Here is an 18193-nt window from a genome sequence, read left to right as displayed (position 1 = left end):
GCCTGGTAAGCATAGGGCAGCTATGCATGTCAGAAGTGGCACCCTGTGTGTTTGTGTGTGTCGTATGGTGCATATGTCCACATCCACTTGCACTATACCCCTCAGGGCACAGTGAAGCATTCTGTCTGATGTCTGACACCCCCTCATACTCACTGCCCATATGACCTCCGTATGACCCATGTGGTGCATTTGTTCCCTGCAAATTGATGTGTTGTGGCAATCCCATTAGTGATGAGTTGCACACCTGGCCCTGCCAAGTGTGTTAATGTGTGTGCATCCCTGTGTGAGTGTGCCTGTGTTGACGCTGGCACCTGTTCATGCAGAAAGAACGTGTATGTCACCTACTGTATATCTACCATATCCCTGTTGCAGATGTCACTCACCATCACATATATGTTCTGAGTGCTCCCCACCAGTTAACCCATGTGGCGCATCCAATAACTGCATTGAACTGTGATAGCACTACATAGCTTTCGAGGGTTTGATAGCCTATGCTGGTAGGTGTGTGACACACACATGCTTCAGTTTTACCCTCCCACCCCTCCCTGACATGTATTTGCCTCTGTCTGCCTCCCCCACTCCCTTTCTGGTGGATGTGGAGACCCACACCTGCTTTGCGTAGGTAGCAGCATGCGTATTTTAAGTGAGGCTCATGATCAGCTGATGGCCTCTGCACAAATTGCAGTCCTCCCCTAGCTGATTGCATGTGGAACAGCTGTGGTAACATTCCCAGAGCCAATTGCATGGAAATGCACTCCAGTACCTGGGAACATCATGGTGATGTTGGCCCTTGTCTGTCACTGTGAGCAGGAACTAGAACTGTCGTTTGGCAAACAGCATCTCAGATGGGTTGGGGATTTACCTCTAACAACATACACTTTGGAAAGAGGGCAACAAACAGGAGGGGGATGTGCCTGACCTGACTACAGACTGTAAGTGCTGCTATACTGTATATGGAGTAATGTTGATTTAACAGTGTTTGGATATGCCTGTCGTACATGTTGCAATACCTACCATGTCAGTTCCATGTATATGAGGAATCCCCATGTGCAGGGTCATCTGTAGACTGAGCAGTGTTGTGCCTTTGGTTTCATGTGTTAGCCACAATGCAGCTATCTGTAGAATGCAGAAGGTAGTGTGAGGATTGCAGTCTGTTGATGGTGAAGGCCATGACAGTTACAGGCTACATATCCCTCACTGGACATAAGTTGCAACAAACCCCGTTACAATGGTTGATTTATGAGGGTATCACAGCAACATGTCTATACTGGCCCTGTGTATGTGCTGTCAGCCACACCTCTGTCAACCTTTTTACATATGTTGTGCATGAAGTGATGCATATGTGCTGTACACCATAAATAGTATCATCATATCTGATAACAAGCCAGTGATATATCAGATTGCTACACATGTCATGTATAGTAGGGGTTACATTTCATGCCATAAGCTGGACTTTCTGTGGATGTTTGAACATTACTGAGATCTGTGTAGTGATGGTGAATGTCGGCAGTGTGTGCATTGTTAATATGTACTTTGGCCTGTGCACAGACTGTGGTAGATGTCATTGTTCTAGCTCCCCTTCTATTTGATGTTACATGCTGCCCCACTGTATGGTCCCATTTTAAAGTACATGTTTCTAGGGCCATACATACACATGTCCCATACCACAGACAGCCATCAGGCCAAACTGTGTAACAGCCCAGTGTATGTAGGGTCATTCTGTGAGTGGCACATATGAGGATGGTGTAGAACAGATAGTCCATATACTGTACTATTATGCTAGTGTACCATATGCGGCTGGGCTGTGTTCACATTGGTTGTGGTTATGCACTGTCACACAGGTGTATCCTACCCTGTGCTGTGACATGGCTGTCGAGCCTGCTATATATGCAGGTACTGTGCAATGATATCCTTAGGATGTCTGTCAGTAGCCAATGGCACACATGTTATGAGCAGATGTCACCTTCCACACACACCATGTCTGTGAAGACAATCCCAATGACAGTAGCAATAGTCTATTAATATACCTGCTATACATACCTGACATCCCCTTGCACTATGACTTTGGGACTATAGGGGCTGGGGTAGGGCTACATTCCATGTCCAGGACATATGGTGGAAATATATGGACATGTACTTATCCAGATAGCCATATATATATATATATATATATATATATATATATATATATATATATATATATATATATATATATATCTGAGTACACATGTGTAGTACTTCCAATTACCACTGCCATGGCAGCCACCCACTATGGATCCCTACATCATGTGGGGGTATTCCCTGTACATTCCCTGTGTGATGGACATCCTTCCTGTGTGTGAGCATCAATGTTACAGACAGCAGGTAGCAATACCTCTTACAGGAGAACCTGCACATGCAGGGCAGCCAGATATATGTAGGAGGATCAGGACATACAGACAGACTGTGAGTATAGTGGTGCTATGCTTTGTATACTACTGGTGTTACAGGGAGTGTGTGTGTACATACTAGTTTACTTTGGAATGCAGTCTGTCTGCATAGCTTTACTACTGTGGGCCTATCCTCTTGCTGGACAGAGGTGTGCCTATCATGTGTTGTCTGTCCACCACACAGGTACTGTGTCGGATATTACACTGGCAGTGTGCGTGTTGCATGCTATCAGTACATGGCTACATCCATTTGTGTTTCTGATGTCTTATTCCTGCATAAGGGTATGTTGCAACACATTCTGTAACACCAGCAAGTTCCAGGGTATTTAACAGCAATATTGCAAGTATGGCCCTGTGTTCCTGCCTTTGTCCTCCACATTTATGGCAGGCTTTGTCCTGCTGTGATACGGTTAGGGGTTGTTAGGTAATGGCATATCATTACTTACTGCTAGAATTCCTGCTATCATCCCAGTCATAACGTGGACTTCCACAACATTTGTTGGTCAGGGTCCATACATGTGACAGATACATTGACATTACCACAAGTAATGAATGTCCCTCTAGGGCTTGACTATAGGGTGTAATTGGGGGCTGCTGAACTACATCTGATATTGTTGATTGTTGCTTATCTTGCAGGCAACTCCTTTGTCTTCTGTTGTTCGAATTGAAGGGCTTGGCCTGGACACCATAGTATGTTATATATCCGCACTGTCTGCATCTACTGTTTTGTGTGGGCCATGCATCCATCACTGGTTATATACATCAGATTCTATGTGCTGTCAGTAATGGCATACATTATTGTATGGTACACAAATAAAGGTTGTCTGTGTATACATACCTGTGTGTCGTGTCATGTCCTTTGAATTGTAAGTAGGTATATGTGTAATGTAAGTATTCCCTTTGTGAGGCTGGTTGCCACACTACACATGTCACAGGTACCAGTTACAGGGCTTGTGGCTGAGGGATATACATTGCACCCAGTATGTCCACACTACTTTTACATATGTATGGCTACTAATACCCTTTGTCTGTGTATATGTGTATGTACCCCTATATCTCATATATCATATATATATATATATATATATATATATATATATATATATATATCTGCACATGATTGTCAGTGTATAGATGTGTGCGCATATCGGTACTGTTGTAATGTGTACCCCTTCAACATTGTACATTCCCTGCGGTACAATGGAGTTTATGCATGATATGTTACAGATATTGCCCTGACATGTACTGTTGACTTGGATTAATGTTGGAGCATTGTAGCTGTGTTGTGGTGGGTCCTGACGTCAAGTACTGCATATGTTGGATATTGTATTGCACAGCATATCCATTAGGACTGGGGAGGTTACGTAGCAGTAATTACCAGGTGTCCCTCATTTGTGCCCCCACCCCCATTACCTGTGCTCATGGTCTGTTACGTTGTACGGAATGGGCCAGGAGTCCGTTCCCATGTGGAAATCATATACACATGTCTATCTGTATATACATATATATATATATATATATATATATATATATATATATATATATATATATATATATACACACACACACACACACACACACACACACACACACACACATATCTGCATAATTATATATGTGAAACCCCCATATACTGAGGGATAGAACTGGACATTGATATAGCTCTACATATGTATATGTATTTATATATATATATATATATATATATAAATATAAATATATATATATATATGTGTATGCATGTAGATATTTTATTTTTTTTATTATTTTTTCATATTTTTATAAAAATAAATTAAAAAAAATATGTATATGTATTTATATATATATATATATATATATATATATATGTGTATGCATGTAGATATATATATATATATATATATATATATATATATATATATATATATATATATATATATATATCTATATATATATGGATATGTACACTGAACATATTTATCTATGTACAATTGCTGTTATATGGTTATTTGTGAGTCATACATACACATATATATACCTATAGCTATCTATCTGTCTACATTTACAGATGTATATCTGTCCATATGTCCATGCATGTTCGGCTTATATGTGTGGCCTGTACCTCATTTTATTGGCAATTGACATGGATGACCTTAGGACTTGCGGTCAGTCATTCGTGCTGACACGTTTATGTTTCAAACTTTTCATCTCCTTCAATATATGAATTCTACTGCATATAATTGTGTAACTTGCAATGTTTTAAGTGTATTAGAGCAATATATGACATATATCCCTATTTGTACCCACATTATGGCGCACTATGTCCGGGATTCATGCATTAAAAGGTTGTGTGGTGTGATATTACTACATTTCCTATGCTGTTGAATGATTGTGCTGGTGATATGTAGGTGCAATAAGTGGGTATGTACATCTGCCATGGTTTACTGATAAATCATGTAGTGTATGATGTGCAGGGTCCTGAGTTTGGGCCTTGCAGAGGCTGTATATGTTGTTGCTGGGCAGAACACCGGCTATCGGATACAGAGTGCATAAGGGACATTTGAGCGGTTGTACTCGGGTGTGCGCAGGTGGGTGCGAGTTTGCGAAGAGCTAAGCAATGCTAACCTCCAGTTGCATTTCCTTACACTCAGCTGGCATCTACTTTGCTTAATCTATGTAGGCAATGCTTACCCCTGCGCAAATACATGTACACATGCTTACAACTGCTTATCCATGCTTACTACTGCTGTTTTGCGCTTACACTTGCTTACTAGTGCCTTAGTCATTATGACACTTCACATGCGCATTTAAGGCAGTACTCCTGTGCAAATATAAATGTTATTTAGTAGGTTATACAGCACAATTATGTTGACATATGGGTTTTACATGGAAAATAGAATGCACTGCAGTGGGACTCGAACTGGGAATGTGTGCGTGTTAGGTGGCTGCTCTGCCCACTACATTATTGCTTTTCTGCTTCATTTGCATACGTCTACCATAATGACATACCCATGTTACCTTCCCCGGCCCCCGAGCCCCACGTACACAGCATCCATCCATTCCCCAGTTGCTAGCCCTGCCGTACCACACCTCCACACATTTCGCTTTCTGCACATCTCGGTACTTCTCTAATATACTGTCCCAACCCAAGCATCTGCAGGCTCTTCATCTGTTTAGTCCACGTACATACCAGCCTTCCCTTGATCCTCCTCCGATACAGGTGGAGACATCGATATGCCCCACAACTGATGGTTCATCCCGCCGGGGATGAACCTGTTGTTGTGTCAAGAGTAGACCTAGCTGGTCTACACTGTTTCTCCCACTGGTAGCATCCTGCCAGGGTTTGTGTAGCAGTGGTTTGCTCACACACCTGGCCAGCCTCATCTCCCAGTTCCACAGAACCAATGCCCCAGGTGTGACATACTGTGCATGAAGCACGCACACACACCCCCACAGTGTGCACCATATATCATTATCCCCTTCAGTATTATGTATGACTACTGTTCTCACAGTATGATTGGACGGGCACTGTTCTGTGATGCACATAGACTGGTCATAATACTGTGGATGAGCAATGGACATGTGTGCTGGTATAAATCTACACACTTACATACATTTCCTATACTGTTGGATGACTGTGCTGGTTGATGTGTTTGTGATCACAGCAGCTAAATGTGTATCCACCATGGCTTAGTGGAACTCATGTCGACTATGGTGTGCAGAGTCGGGGGTTTGCAACCTGGCAGTGCAGATTATTTTTGTTAATGGCCACGAAAACAGTTGTTGGCTACAGAGTAACTAAGGGACTGTAGAACATTTGTAGGCTGGTATGCACTGGTTTGCATGAAACACAGCATTGCTGACCTCTGGTTGCATCGTCTTTCACTGAGTTAGCCTCTATTTGAAACAACACATATGGTTATACTGTACTTTGCCAAGTAAACTGGACTGTGCTGCGATGGGACCCATTTCGGGAATGGCTGCCCATTAGGCAAAAGCATACCTGTCGACTGTACAGTTTCCTCAGACTGTCCAGAGTTTTGCTTCATAATTTTGATGTGTTCCTCTTACAATCTGCACCTGTCTGGCAAATACCTGCGAAATGAAATCATTAAATAAAGACAAGTATCTGAGTTTAAGACTCCACATCCTTCAGAAGAGTCATGCTAATGCATAACCTATTATTCTATCAGCTTTCTAAGGTTGTAAGTGGAATATTTAATTTCTGTCCCTATTTTTCCCCCCAACAGTTTAGGTTCTGTCCAGAGGTTTTGCTCTAAGAGGTTGAGAGGTATGGGCGGAAGCACTGCCCAATTCGCAGTATTACCTACACCCCCGGGACGGTCCGAAAACAACTGCACCAGCCAATACCTGCACGCCTTGGCCCATAATTGCATACCCATCGTTCCCCCACCTGCCCCTCCTCTACAGCACCCATCCTTACTGTGGGTGCAGGTGGGGTCTAACCACACCATTACACATTGCCCACTCTCCACATCTCGTGACCCCTGTCGTATGTTGTCTCGCCCCATGGATCATCAGGCTTCCCCTACCTTGTAGACCAGGAACATGCATGGCCTGCCATTGGATATCAGTGTAATGGCAGGCAGCCCGAAAAAATCATTGAATTTTTGGGAGTCCCACAAGGGACATTCATGTCTTTTTTTCAAGATTAGACTTGGTGGGTCTCTCCCACTGGTAGTGGTGTTTACTTTTATTGTGCATTTGTATGTTTCACCGGTCTAGCTGGGGTGTGGGGGGGGGGGTTGATGCTATGTGTTACATGTTTGTTGATTGGACCCTTCACCCCCATTTGCACGGCCTGTGAACATATGAACATATGTAATTCTTAACTGTATCATATCCTAGCTATATATATGTGTATGTATTTACACACACACACAAATATATATATATATATATATATATATATATATATATATATATATAAATATATATCTAACGACATATGGATGTATGGGTGTCTGCATATGTATACATCTATATGTGGGTATTTATATGTATTCTGTCTATGTATGTATACATTTGTACTACAGACAGGGAGAGGTATATCTCCATGTAGCTATGGGTAGATATATACACACACGTACCTCTCCATATTTACATCTACATCTGGTTATTCCATTCTTTTTTATGTAAAATAGACTGTGCTGCAGTAGGACTCATAGCGGGTGTGCCTGCTTGTTGGCCGGTGCCTCTGCCCAATGAACACTATTACTTACATCCCTGGAGCTGTCCGTATAGACCCACTCCAGTAAACACCTACACACCTAGACCCATAATTACCTACCCATAGTTCCCCTACCCACACCTCCTCTACAGCACTCATCCTTACTCTGGGTGCAGGTCAGGTCTAAACACACCACTACACACTGCCCACTCTCCACTTCAGGGGACCCATCTCGTATGTTGTCTCGACCCATGGGTCATCAGGCTTTCCTACCCTTGTATTCCGGGTATATACACACTCCACCTTGATAGGTCATCAAATGGGATTCCTCCTATAACAAGACAATTTTCGGGGTGTCCCACAAGGGATGCTCCTGTCTCTGTTCCAAGATTAGACTTCATGGCTCCACTGTGTCCCCCCCGGTTGTATCCTGCCTATGGTCTGGGGAGCAGTGGATTGTTTACATTGTTTGTGGGTTTGTTTGTATGTTTCCTCTGACCAGCTTGGGGGGGGAGTTCATGCTATGTGCTACACGTTTCTTGCTTGGGCCCCTCACCTGCATTGGCATGGCCTGTGAACATATGTCATTCTTAGGTGCTATATCTCATCATAGGTATATATCTGTGTATATCTACGCGCGCACACACACACACACACACACACATACATATATATATATATATATATATATATATATATATATATATATATATATATATATATATATATATATATATATATATATATATATATATATGCATATGTCTGTATATATATATATATATATATATATATATATATATATATATATATATATATATATATATATATATATATATATATATTGCTGTATATATATATCTAACGACATGTGGATGTATGGGTGTTTGCATATGTATATCTGTATCTGTGGGTATTTAATTATATGTCTATCTATGTATGTATACATTTGTACTACAGAGAGGGGAGGTATATATCTATATAGTTATTTATATATCTATATAGTTATTGATACAAACACATATACCTCTAATTCTTTCGCTACATATCCGGTAATGTTGACTAGTAATGCTAGTTACTGTGTTTTGTGTGCTTACCCGCCAACCTTGTGTGCCGTGTATGCATTGAAATACCTATGACTGACTCCATTAGTGTACACAGACCCACACGTGACACCGGCCATTTGATATGGTGTGCTTAAGGCACTTTCAAGTGGTTGTGAGTGGGTTTGCGCAGAGGTTAGCACTGCTGACTTTCGGTCACAGTGTGTTACATGCAGTTAGCATCTCCTTTGCTTGATCTGTGTTGGCAGTGCTTCACCCCGCCCATACTCACTTGCACACACTTACTATTGCATACATATGCTTACTACTATTTATCTGCGCTTACTCCTACTTACTGCTGACTTATTCATTATGGTACTGACTATTCACATGTGCATTTCATGCAGTACTCCAGTTCACATTTAAATGTTATTTGGTAGGTTATACAGCAATAAAATGTACATAATCGTTCGTATACAGATTACACATGGAAAATGGTATGTGCTGCAGTGGGACTCGAGCTGGGAATGCCTCCTCATTAGGCGGATGCTCTTACCACTATGCTATTGCTGTGCTGCTTCATTTGCTATATCTTCCTTGTTATCCTCTTCAGCCTGTCATGCTGCTTTACCTGTAGCTAAGGGATGGGCAAACCCGCGCACCTGTGGTTAGCTGAGTTTTAAATACATTACTACAAGGGTTTCTTCATGTTTCTTTTCAGTGTTTTGTTGCTGTTGAACACATGGGGACTTTTGGTTAGGATATGCAGACACTTATGAGCGGTCTCGGTCTTTTATGTACACATTCTTCTGTTCTACTTTGCAGGGGCGTATTTATTGTGAGAGCTCTGCTCTTAGCCACCCCCCTGCACTTGTCCATGCTCCATGTAGCATTAGGTGTTCAGGCAGCACACCCTCCTTAATGTGCATGGCACGCTACCATCCTCCTCTTAGACTGGCACTTCCATGCAGGACTAGAGTAGTCCTACATGGAGGATTAGTGAATCCGGGGTTCAGTGTATGACATAAATTGGGAGTAAAACATGACGGCTTTTTAAAATCAACAGACACTTCATGTACATTTTTAAACAAATACTGTAAATTCACTTTTCTAGTATATTGCTTAAAGTCAATTGCAACTTTTTCATATTCCGCCCTTTTTATAGGTACAAACCCAAAACCATATTTAAGTACTTGCTCTTGTGTTTTAGAGAAAACAGTATCAGTTAGGTTTAATAAGTCAAAGTTACCAGTTATATTCTTTACTGGTCGTCCATGGACATCTCTGAAGTCATTTGTTCTCTGCCTCTCGTTGCTCGCCCCCTCGTGATCCTGGTCTCTCTCTTCGATAAAAAAAACTTTGGGTCTGGCTCCATTTTGCCCTAATTCATCTGTCTTTACAGAAGTACTGTTGGGACTGCTGGTTAGCTGCTCATCAGTTGTGGTGTTCTCATCAGTAGCAGGAGCCGACTCTGCCCTCTCACTGTTGAAAAACCTTGTGACCACTGCCGAAGCTTTTATATGGTTGTTTCATTTTGGTGGTAACCAGGTTGATTTGATTTGATATTTCTGTTTAAAGCCACAGAATTCTTATTGTTGCTAAACTTAGCTGGTGCCCATGAGGAATTAAAATTCCTATTTTTGTTGTTGTTAGTCCTTTGAAATAATGGGTCAAAAATCTCAAAAGCAGTGTTACTTTCATATGCCGCTACATCCCTCAGTAGTTCACGATGTTTACAAGTCACGATATCATTTTCATGTTGTTCTACTTCTTTCAGAACCAACTCATAAGCCCCATCACTAAACTCTTTAGATAATTGATTGACCTCTTCATCCAACTTCAGAATTTCTGGTTTCCATAAATCCATCTTTTTGATGTTATTCACTATCAGTAATTTAATCAGTTGAAGACCCGCATTATTAAAAAACACAGATAGTTTGTGAAAAAAAGGATCTTCTGAACTGATACCATTTGGGCACTTGAAGAACCTTAGCCCTTTCGGTACCATGGCTAATTCTAGGCATCTGTCAAAGTATTTAGTCCAGGTCTAAAGACCTGTGTTTTTTCAACAGTCTTCATATCTCACGATATTCATCAATTTTAACTTTAGCTGTTTTATAATCTGCTTTGCCAAAAGGATCGTATCAACAGTACGACACAGAGCAAATACTACCGAATTGCTTGCAACCAATTAAAATCTAATTGGAGCTGTGCTGTTTAACATTTAGTGGATGAATGGAATTCAGATCTACTACTGTAACCTGTTCCTCCTCAGAACTAGGTTACCTTCAGCTGAAGTTATCTGTCTGTTGAGCAAAACACTCAACGATTTTTGTCTATCAGTCATAGTAGCCACCAGTACCTTCAATAAACCTGTATCACATGTCGAAGGTGTGGGGTGAACAGAAAGTTCCAATAAGGGATCATTCTCCACTTTGACCATCAAAAGGCACACACCAAACCAACTCAACTGCAAAAAGAGTGTGTCCAGCCAACAAAAAAACAAGAACCTCAGAAGACTGGGTTACCTTGATGGTCAATAAAAGTTGGGGAAGCAGGAATTTAGCATACCAAACTTTATCACCAGTAAGACTTCATCAGAAAAAGTAGCAACATCCCAGCTGTATCAATATATACACAATAAATAATTGTCAATTATTCAATCAATACAACTCTGTTCCCCCAAAAAACTTCACTCATTACATGCTGTATAAAAACGCATATTCAGTAATAAAAACTATAAAAACCCATTACGCATATAAATATTATTTCATATTGGTAATATGATACTATTGACTGAATAACTGACAATTATTTATTGTGTATATATTGATGCAGCTGGGTTGTTGCTACTTTTTCTGATGAAGTCTTACTGACGAAAGTGTGAATAAAGTTTGGTAGGCTAAATTCCAGCTTCTCCGACTTTTATTGACCACCAAGGTAACCCAATCTTCTGAGGTTCTTGGTTTTTGTTGTCTGGACATGCTCTTTTTGAAGTTAAGGTTAGCAGCAACCAAACAAATGCTAGTATTAACAGAATGGAACATAATATTTATTTATCCAAATATATATTAAGTTGTATTATGTGTAACACAACATTAAGTAATATAACAGTAAGTATGTTAACAGTAAGCCAGCATGAATTAAACCATAAGGACAATAAAACAGGTAGTTTAACAAAATATGTTAATATTAAATCATAATAATAAATAACAATAATAAATTAAAGAATATAAGGGGGTGGGGACAGAAAGAAAAACATACCATTAGTTACCTTGCAGGTAATATTACTACACAGAGTACTACTACATACTTCTATAGGTGTGCAGTGTCAGTTGTGACTACAGTGACTACAATTCTTCTATAGCTGATGTAGCACATACATACCTCTCAAGCTGTTAGCATGGGATAGTATGGGCCAAGCACTAATAAATGCAGGTACACAGCTACACAGAACAGTTTTACATAATGTGGACTTACATAACGATGAAGGTGTTCTGTAAACGGATTTGAAAATATAATGCCTTCTAGGTAATTATTTATGTGATAATTGTTGAACAGACAGATTAGGCAGTTGTAATTACATTACAAAAAACAATGACAGTTGAGACGTATGTTTCTGTACATTAAGTAAACTAGACAGCCATCATGCCTTAGTTGACAGGCATTGGAGTAGAACCCAAAAGCTGTGACTGCAGGGGCCATCTGCAAATCATGTAACAACTGACTTCAGCAACTTAGAACAGACATGCAATGAATATAGCCCTAATGCACATATTAAGACAGAGTTATTTAGGAAAACACAATGCTGCTTAACACTTTATTGGTACTGCTGTTTATTATCTGTGAAGTGTACATACAATATCTGCCCATAAAGTTGGCTACCTCACCCATAAACCTTTTGTTCCTGGAATGGATGGAAACGAGAGCATTATGTGACTGAAATTGGCCTGGAGACAGCCTTAAACCATAGTATTAGTTGAGCAATACATTACTCAAGCCATTACTTTTGTATTATGTCGTTATTACAGTTTTACACTTGACTGCAGCAACCTTAACATAAACACACAATGCATAGAGCTCTAGTGCAATTATGTTATGACACCACAGTCCTGTTGTATACCTTTTTGCTTACTGTTATTGGTATTGTTTAGTGTTTATTGCAATACAGTTGTTATTGTTCATTTATTGCACTACACTTCTAGTTGTCCATTTACAGCACTACAGTTTGTATTGTTTATTGCAGTACAGTTTTTTATTTGTTATTGTTTATTGCACTACAGTTAGCGTAATATATAAGTTCTTGCCACACTCACAGCACTACCTATCCAGGTCCCCTGCACGGGACTGGACGTTGTGCGCCCTGTCAGCTGCAACTATTGGGAGAGAAGCACACCATTATGCATACCAGTTTTGCACAGATTCAGCTTGCATTTTAATAAAATACTGGACGGAATATTTACATATGTCTGTGGCATGTCCAGCCCTCACCTCTTGGCCCAAGTGTCCAAGGTTTCCCTCTTTCTATGCTTCAGGTTATCATACTGATGATGACACTGCTCACCAGTGTGGGGGATACCAGTAGCACTGGTAAGGTCCCTAGCAAACTGATCCCAGGCCTCAGCCTTACATTTTGATCCCTGGTAATCACCCTGCAGCAGCATAGGTTTATAACTGCATATCAGGAGCCCAACAAAATCCTGGAATCCTGCACACTCCATCTCTGCACTCAAAATTGCACACCCTCTCCAACACTGCCTGGCATACTGTCACTTATATAGACTTCAACAAATGCAGCATAATTCCCACCTATTGCCCTTAATATAGGCTGTTTTTCCACCCTTATACATCATTCTGCTACATACAAAAAAGCGCCGTGGTGTTTAGCATCGCATAAATTAGCTGAGCAGAGCTGAACATCATGAAAACTCACACAGCCGAGGTTTTAGTGAAGCTTAGAAATGCACAAACAAAAGTGGCTGTTAATCATGTTTAAGCTGTGCTTAGCACCGCACAACTTTTACAAATGTAAAAGTTATGTTTTTAAATTAAACAAAAAAATTAGATTACATTAACAAATGGTATTCCTGCTAGGGACTCGAACCCAGGACCTATGGAGCTTTAGGCTGTCAATCTACCCATTTAGTTACTTGGATAGTATAGAAACTACTTTAGCTTCACATATGCTACTAAGCTGCGGAGGCACACCACACAAATGGGCTTAAACAGGCTTAAACAAAAGCAGAAATAAATAATTAATTACATCAGGGTTCTATTTTTAGCTGTCTGCTAAGTATGTGCTGCCTGAATGTGTAAGACCAGCTTGGCATTGCTGCGGTCCGCGCTGCACTACACAAACAGACATTAAAAAAAAAATTTTAAAAAAAAGGAAAAAGAAAACATTAAAAAAAAACAGATATCATAATTAATTACATCTGGTTTGTATTTTTAGATGTCTGGCAGGTGTCAGCTGTCTATGTGTAAACACAGCTTGGCATTGCTGCATTCTATGCCAAACAAATGGGCATTAAGAGAAAGTAAAATAAATAATTAATTACATACAAAAAGAAAACTCCTTGTGGTACACCACGGCAAACAAAAGCGAGCCGTTTATTAGACTAAAACACTGACATGAAGAAAAAAGTAAAAACAATCAGGTTCAACATGAAGGTCAGTTCTATTTTTAGATGTCTGGCAGGTGTCAGCTGTGTATGTGTAAACACAGCTCGGCGTTGCTGTACTCTGCACCGTGCAAACGGGCATTAAAAAAATGTAAGTAGTAATTAATATTCAAGCATATTTCTACACTAGCAAGGTACAGTAAAGGGATTCTTATCCTGTGCATAACATCTGTCCAGGAATTCCCTGGACAATCCACAACCATGGGATAGCCTATACACTACTACCTACATGGATTCAATATCATTGTTACTATTATCTTCCTCAGCAGTGTGCCATGATTAATATGCATGGCATGCTACCGAGGAGTAACCATGGCCGAGTACTCAGGTACATCCCATGTAGGTTGTACATGGAGCCTACACGGATTTCATTGAATCCTGTGGTCTGTCTTGTTAAGTCATTATTTCCACAGACAACATTTCAGTTCATCAAAACATTGTCCTTCAGATCCTTCATAGCCACTGCATTCCCAGAATACTTCCCTCACATACACGTTACATCTATATGCACTGCTGGAGGCATTGCAAAACCTCATACAGTTGTCTAAAGTCTGTATAACTCCCATCATTTTAATACTATTCTAACGAGGAACTATAGAACCCATTACAGCCCCTCCCATGCTTCCTACTTATCACATAAAGTATATAGAATAAAACTTACCAAATTAATTCCCTGAATCATTCATAAAAGCAGTCATCCCCCATCCACCATATTTTTCCCAGTTATAGTTGCCTCCTTGATGTAAGACCACTACTTATTAGATCTAGTAATCATAGAAAAAAAAACAGTTTAGTCTCTGACATAATTATTCATCCATCTTCTTAGTGACCACTGACCAGTTAGTTTTCACTTACATTTCCTTTACCAAAATAATAAAACACAACTTATGACTTTTAGACAGAAGTCAGATTCTAACATTAAAAACTTAAATTTATCCTCAGTACCCTTGACTGGCCCAATATTTTGTATACATCTGAAACTAACTATACTGCAGAATTTTTCAAAACAACTCTTTAGAAACTACAAGAATATATTTCTGCCTGTATTGTGTACTTATAATTCCATTGCCATTCTTCAATGTATATAATATATGATTTTGCTACTTTGCTTACTGCATTTATTTCTCTCTGGGATGACATTGAAAGTGATCTTTGGTGATCAGTGTTCTATCCCTAGAATCCATCCATCCCCATGCTTTCAGAACATCAAGCAAATGCACTCTCCAGAGCTTGTCATTTCCATAATGATTACAGTTTTTCAGGGTAGGGATTCTAACCCAGTGCCCAACCCTTCTCCCATGTAAGCACATGAGGATGGGCACATCACACTCACACACAGACTTATACCTATGACCAATTTAGATTGTCCAATTCACCTACTGCATGTCTTTGGAATGTGGGAGGAAATGCACATGAGCACGCAGAGGTCATGCAGACTCCACAGGGAAGGCACCCCAGCTAAGAATCAAACTGGATAACTTCTTGCTGTGAGGCAGCAATGCTAACCACTGCACAGGCCTATCCCTAGAATACAACAAAATAAACTAAAAGATACATGTTTTCTATTAACATCTGGACTATGCAATCTCAAAACCAATGACTTGATAACCAAGGGTTTAAATTCACTCTTAAATCTCAGATGTGATGCCCATCAAGAATTCAAATCTAACACACATGTTAATGAAAACAGGTACTATATGCAAATCAGAAACCTCTGAAAGCAATCTGTTGGAAGGCATGAACCCCAACCTTATGAAATATACAACCCCCCCCCCCAAAAATAAAATCCTAAATGCCTTTGGAGAGAGAGAGGGGCTATCTGGATATTAGGCTGACAGAATCCATCCACCTCTACTAATCCAACACCTTTGTTCTCACCCTCAGATTTTCTTACAGAAGTCAACAACTTACCTACAGTTTATGTTAGCATCACAATGCCCGTCAACCACAGAACCTCTCCCTACATCCTCCAATTCTACTTTACACCATACCTCTCAACTGTCCAGATTTTCGACGAATGTCCAGATTTTTGCATCATATTTTTGGTCTGCTCCTCATTATATTTGGGGTTTTCATTCAAATCACTGAGAACTGAAGTAAGTAAATAATGACTTACATTTAAGTTTCCAACTTCATATCCTTCAGAAAATCCTGTTATTATAGCAACGTTTTAATTTTATAAGAGGAATATTTAAAATCTGGCTTTATTTTTGGGCCATTGTCCCCCATTAATTTAGGCTCTGTCCAAATTTCTTATGATAAGAGGATGGGAGCTATGTTTTAGATGCATTATATTAAAAGATCATCTGCCAGTACTGAAACAACAAAAACTGATAGTCCTCTCAGGGTAGATGACATGGAAATGATGCATGGTTCATTTACCACTACTGAGGCCATATCACAGGTCGGCTGCAGCATGTACATAACATCTGCTTAACACAGAACACTATGCTAAACACATGGAAAAGGCTATAGTAAACCCACTACTGAAGCAATCAAATCTAGTCACTATATCCAATATTCATTTTCTCCACTGTTGGCAAGATTTTTTTTTAATTTTTTCATCCACTTTACGGGCCTGGCTCTCATTGCCCCATGTCGATACCAAGTCTACCAGCTTAATTTACTAACCTCCTGGATTTACTTTGAAACTGCTGGGGCTGGTTGTGGATGCTAAGAGCATACTGTGGCTCACCTTATTCTGCTTCTGTCTTAGGATTTTTTTTTTTGAATTTTATGCTGTCCCATTCTGATGGCCTGCCATGCCTCCCATATTTGTTGACTATATTTGAGGTCAACTCCCATCTTTGGACCATGCCTCCCTTAAGGGAAGGTCATCAACGAATACCCTCCAACCTGAGATGGCACACCCATGCCTCCCTGACACTTGGTTAGTTACCCAAATATCTAACCAAACCCAGGTCAACTGAGCCATGCTTATGGCTTTATCCTTTTAAGCCACCAGAGTAACCTTCCTTTGGTAAAATTTTTGAGAAAATCATCTGTACCAGAATGACACAATACAGAAGTAACTGCAACCTACTCTCTAACAAGCAATATTGCTTTTGACCAGGCCACATCCCTCATCTTATTGGAGTCATTTTATAGACCTAACCGACTCTAACTAACTCTTTCAACCTTGTTGATCACACGGTGCTTTTACATCACCTATTTTATATAACATACAGTTTAGATGATCTATCATGATCCTAAGTTTCTTGACAAAGATACATTTCAATATCAAAGGAAGACATCATCAAATTTTATCCAGGAAGTCATCCATGAGACTAGCATAGGTTAGATCTTAGCTCATTTTTAACTCCAAAGAAACTAAAGGATCTCATGCCAAAGAGTCTTTTGACATGGTCATTGCACAGTTCATACTTTCTTTTCTGTATAAGGCAACTTTTTTAACTCCAAGATGCTTATCTTCATAACAAAGTAACTCAGGATATAAGATATTTTCTACTGATGTATCATTTCCCAGCCCTACGCTTTAGACTCTCATCTACCTATAGTGTGTTCACCAAGCACACATCTGTGGTTGTTAAGCATCTAACGCTGTGGGATCTAAAAAGTATTTTTACACATGGATCACTGACTTCTAGAAGCACTGACTTTGGAGAGTCTCATTACTTTGAAGGAGTCACTTTTGTCACCGTTTCAGGAATTATTGATTCACAGGGTGCACCTGTTGCTCACACAGTCTTTCACAGCCATTGGGTACAGTTTGGACACTCTGTCATGTTAAGCCATTCTTCCACAAACAACATTTCAGTTCTTCAAAGCATTGTCTTTCAGATCCTTCATAGCCAGTTAATTCCTTCTACATTCAGCCTGCATGATCTGGGTTTTATAGCAGCAATCATA

This window comes from Protopterus annectens, chromosome 8.part0 (genome assembly GCF_019279795.1).
Source record: "Protopterus annectens isolate FY-2018-M chromosome 8.part0, PAN1.0, whole genome shotgun sequence".
In the NCBI taxonomy this organism is placed as follows: domain Eukaryota; kingdom Metazoa; phylum Chordata; order Ceratodontiformes; family Protopteridae; genus Protopterus; species Protopterus annectens.
Note: the sequence above shows the minus strand (reverse complement) of the source record.